Source organism: Silurus meridionalis, chromosome 8 (assembly GCF_014805685.1).
Source record: "Silurus meridionalis isolate SWU-2019-XX chromosome 8, ASM1480568v1, whole genome shotgun sequence".
In the NCBI taxonomy this organism is placed as follows: domain Eukaryota; kingdom Metazoa; phylum Chordata; class Actinopteri; order Siluriformes; family Siluridae; genus Silurus; species Silurus meridionalis.
Genome location: NC_060891.1, coordinates 18,092,391 through 18,097,745, shown reverse-complemented (window position 1 = coordinate 18,097,745; position 5,355 = coordinate 18,092,391). Strand labels below are relative to the sequence as shown.

The following is a 5,355-nucleotide window of genomic DNA, read 5'->3' as shown; positions in this document are numbered from 1 at the left end:
GCTTGCAGACGTTGGAATGCTGATTACAAATTGAAGAAAGTAGTAAATATTTTACAAATAATAAAGTTCTCATCGATATCCTCTGATGCAGACCACAAGGGAATTGCTGTCCCACGATTTACTCTTGAGCCTCTGGGGGATGCTAGCATGGTGTTGTCTGTACTGTCTGTGATTATTCTGAGAGTCATTAACGTACGTTTCCAGACTGAACATTTTGGCATACATCATTATGATGTTCTGTATAGGTCCCCCACACAGCACTGTAGTTTACAGTGTTGTGTAGATGTACACAAAGATGATAACAACTAAGTTGAGGATAGTCCCAATAATGCCTAGCATGGCCAAAATGCTTTCCTCCTTGCTTTCCTTGTCTTGAATTCCTTTTTCTTCATCACCATGAGAAGTGTTTACCATTTTCTCTGAAGTAGTCTGCAGTTGCCTTCGTAGACCAGTCTGTTAAAGAAAAAACACAAAAACACAAACTGTGCATCAGTAAACCATGTTGGAACTGCAGAATGCTAACCCATTGATGATATTGAACTTATTAAATGAATTGAATAATAGTTAACAGTTAAAACCAATTTTATCTAACTATATTGTTTTGTTAATGTTGCTTATGCTGAAGTCAAGTAGTGCAGTAAATAATGCTGTGTTGGTTAATGTTGCATTGTAACTGACTATTATGTTTAGCACAATTAATATTGCTTATTTATAATCTTTTTTAATATTATTTTTCTTATTCTTAAATGGACATTTAGTGCCACCCAGATGAGTATGTGTTTTCTCTTGAGTCTGGTTCCTCTCAAGATTTTTTCCTTATGCCATTTCAGGGAGTTTTTCTTTTCCATAGTCGCCACCAGCTAACTCATTAGGGACAAACTTATACTTATAAAGAACATTATTATTCATTTTTCATCAGCACATTATCTGTGTAAAGCTGCTTTGAAACAATGTTCATTGTTGTGCTATACAAATAAAACTGAATTGAATTGAATTTCTATTATTTGTAGCATTGTAATATATCACAACTGTTATTCCATCATATTCTTATAATGGGTGATTTTGATTTGGGATATTTGAACAGAATAAATCAATAAAATGAATAAATAAACTGTGCTGTAACTGCATATCAATGCAGCAAGGCATGATATTTATTTCATAATTCATGATGCAGGTTTTAAAAGTGGTACAGTAAATTTGTCATTGTTGGTGCTGCACAGAAACAGATATATTTTTTACATGAACAATTAGCAAAGAAAGAAATTTATTCAGTCTCAGAAATCAGTTAAGTATTGCTTGTGCTCCGATGTATCATGCATGCTGCTCAGGTTTTCTTCCAGCTTTTTATAGATGATTTATTCAAGGCCAAGGAAAAGATTTTTCATCAAAAATATATTAATTTACATTGTCCACTGAATAATATATGCTCAGTAGCTGAATATATTTTGGAACCAAAGCAAATATGTTGAATATGCATTTGCTGTAACATTATCTTGGGGTGAAAAGTAACCAAGTGAACTTGCCTTTATTGTAACCTTTTGGCCTTTGACTGTCATAGCAGCTTCCTGGCAGAAAGACTTTTATATAAAATATTTTGACTGATTCAGAAAGGTTTGTGCTTAACATGGTGAATCTAAGTATAATCATTGTCTTTAATGCTATAATTCTACAGATCCAGCACCACTTAAGAACTTGTTTTTTTTTATGCTTATGTTCTTAACATGGATTGTAAACAAACAAAAAACACACCTAAGTTCCAACAGTACTTGGTAACATTTTGAAAAACAGTATAAATGTTCATGAGTGCTTTCATCCTGAGTTACCCATAACTGTGTATTTAACATTCAGTTTGCATTTCATGTATCATCCATCAAAGTGTCAGTTCAAAATGTAGTTTATTTTGTGCTTTGTGATGACTGCATTTGTTACCTATAATTAACACACACACACACACACACACACACACACACACACACACACACACACACACACACACACACACACTGATTGCCAAGGCTCATTTGCAATTGCAAAAGTGGTACAATTTAATTGATGCCTTGATCAATCTATGGTGGGAATTTGCCATGTTTGTTAACCACATCCTAGAGCTTTTGATCAAAGTCATAGAGCTGTTTGCAAAAATATATAGCCTTTGACCATCGCAAGCATCAATAATACAAATGTTTATGAACCATTAAATGTCATCCTTTTTATTTTAGTAAAGTAATGACAAACTGATGTACCCTTTTCTGTATTGTATGACTATAATATTTATGTAGGCAAAATCTGGGGTATTAATGTAATAAAACTAAACTATGTATTTATTAATTAGCCAGAGAATTATTTTGGTGTGAAATTGTCGTTTTGATAGCTAACTGAAGAGTTTTTTGTTGTACATATTTATCATCAAGCAAGTGGAGAGTATTTCCACTTGGTATCTATAGCAGTGCTCTGCCCTCAAACACTTCTAGGATGATGGACTGGTCTGTCCATAAGGGTAATGGTCTATTTTGTCTACAACAATAGATCTGCTGCTATGTATATGAAGACATGTAACCTATGTTCATAAAAAAATGGGTTCAGAGGAGAGCTACAGTACGTCAGTCTTCCCAAATTGTGAGTAGGGAAACTTCATTAGTCAGAGCAGCTGTTCAGTTATTAAAAAGCCAACATATAGTGTCCACAGGCTATATAATTAGTTCCTGTGTGCACAAAACTGTATTTATTTATTTATTTACTTATTTATTTCTATTACCTTTTTATTAAAACAAAGAAATAAGCTGATCCTCATAGAGACGAGCAAGAATGGACAGTCGACTCAACAGTGATGACATTTCAAAGGAAATACAGAGATTGAATTCAACAATTAATGTATCGATCTGTGTTAATCAATAATTGATACAGAGTTCTCAAACTTTACTGTGGCTTACATATTAAATTGGGATACACCTTGATCATAATCAAGTGAAATGTATCGCTAAGTATACAAGAAAAATAAAATGCTGATTTCTATAATACCAATATTCTGTTCAAACTGTACAGCTTTCTATAACTAGCTTTCCATAATATTGTACATACTATATAAGTAAAAAAAACAACAAAAAAACATTTTCAAAATCGTTGTACCAATCTGCACAATGGCATATTTTGCAATTCCATTATGACAAAAGTCAGATAGCAAAGCTTCAGACAAATAAGATTATAATAAAGCACCATTTGTTTTATCCAACACAGGCTTAATGAAGTGAATAGAATTAATACATACGCTGCATGCATGTGCTAAATCATGTTTCTGGAAAGAGTCTGTTTAACATGCATAGAGCAGAACCATTTGCAGTTGTGGTCAATATTTATGTACTAATCCGGCTTCTTTTTTTATGCACTAGGAAATTTCTTATATCAACCAATAAATAATAATAATAAAATCTACCAACTAATATTTTAAATATTATTTCAAATCAGATGACACTATGGACAAAAGAGACACCTTAGGCAAGAAGAGCACAGTATATACAGTGTATATACAGTACGTGTGTGTGTATATATATATATATATATATATATATATATATATATATATATATATATATATATATATATATACACACACACATATACAGTAGCTTTGATAAAAGTCACAGCTTAGAATAAACTTGATTGCCTCACCTTTAAGAGTGGTATGACATGCTTCAAGAGTGGCTGAACCTGTAAAGCAATTCCCACTGAAAGAGGAACAGATCTGTGATACTATCACAGCTGCAAAATATTGGGGGCAAAAGAAGCATGAGGGGAAAAAAAAAAAAAACTACAAATCTACAAAAAACGGTTTAAACATGGGCAGAATGGATTTTTCTGGAGCACTGAGGTGTAACATTTTTTGCCTCTTGGATATTTCAAAGCATATCAAATGTCTCAGTACAATAACCTGCTCTGACAGGAAAAGTTATTCTCGGCATTGGTGTTAAATGGAATGAAAATAAAGAACACCTAATATGTTTAGTTGTGCTTGCATGTATGTCACTCACACACACATGTACACAAAAGCTCACACAGTATTCCGCAGTTATAAAATATGGATCTGTATACAGAAGTTTTCTGCTATATAAAAATGCAGTTAAATGATGGATTTCAGAACACTTTTCAATCTAGTGTATATACATGTGAAATACTGTGGTAGAAACATCTGACAACTTCATTTGATTTTAAACTAAATGTGCAACTGTAATATTGCTTCACTCAAATGAAACCTGCTTAATCATATCTTTTATTTTTGTTTAATTTTATACATAGTTTATATTGATTTATGTTTTACACAAGATATTTCTCAACAAGATAAGCAGAACAAGATATTGTACATTTAGCTACCATTCATCACTTTGGCTTGATTGCACTTGTCCTGTAATGTGCCCAGTCCCCCAGGATAAACATGTTGTTACAGAATACATTCACTCTTACCTTGCACAGCATCAGGAGGAACATAGCATTGTGCATGCTGGGTGGGATTGCCTTCTTGGCTTTAGAAGGCATCCCAGGCAACTAACACACAAGTTAACTCCACTCATTCTGGATCTGTGAAGACTTTCCAGTGTGAAAGAGGTTTTTCAGGTTCAGAATCCCTTTGTTTGGTAGCCTCCCAATGTAGATCAGTAATATATGCTCTGTTTCATTTCACTTGTGCCTGTGTTGAGCTGTCACCAGTTTCTTTAGCACATCCTTCTTACCATCACTACTACTTCTTCTTCTTCTTCTTTGTTGTGAAATAAAGCTGAGTTAAGGATAATTAAAAGCGAGTGAAGGAGTGGAAAGGATGAAAGAGAACAATCTCTTTTGTTTTACTCCACCCTGTTTCCATTAACAAGGCAGAAAAAAGTATTTTTTTCCTCCACAGCACTGACACATCGTTTAAACTTAAATCCAAATTTCTTTCCTCTCACTGAACTAAAAGAGTTTCAGACGGCACTCAGTATCCATGACTAGAGCATCAAAAATAATTCACTTTAAGGAGAGAGGAAGAGGATGAAGAGAGTAAAGAAGAGTGATAGAGTAAATCGCCCTCCTGCGTGATGTACCGTGAGCTGTGTGAAGAGTGTGTGTTGTTGAGGGAAGTGTAGCTCAGGCGCTGACGCTCCTGCTGCTACACTCCAAAGGCAGCCGGCATCCCCAGCTCCCTCTGCTGTGCATATCAATGCAGCCCAGGGTTGCCTGGCAACGGGCGCAGGAGAGCCACGGAAAACCCGGGATACGAAGTGTGTGTGACAGCGGGGTGTGTGATGAGGAGGAGGGACTCCTAAATTGCTCTTCCTGAATTTCCCTATTCCCTCAGAATTATCTCAGCCACTAGGGCAAGACAACCAT

General features: G+C 34.7%; 1 long non-coding RNA gene across 1 annotated transcript; it reads right to left on the bottom strand.

The window, feature by feature from the left end:
- Window positions 1-387: 387 nt before the first annotated feature.
- On the bottom strand, window positions 388-5,125 carry LOC124389669. Its single transcript, XR_006926607.1, has 2 exons — window positions 4,456-5,125; window positions 388-453 (listed from the first exon to the last, which is right to left on the bottom strand). It is a non-coding gene; the product is annotated as an uncharacterized LOC124389669 (long non-coding RNA).
- Window positions 5,126-5,355: the final 230 nt, after the last annotated feature.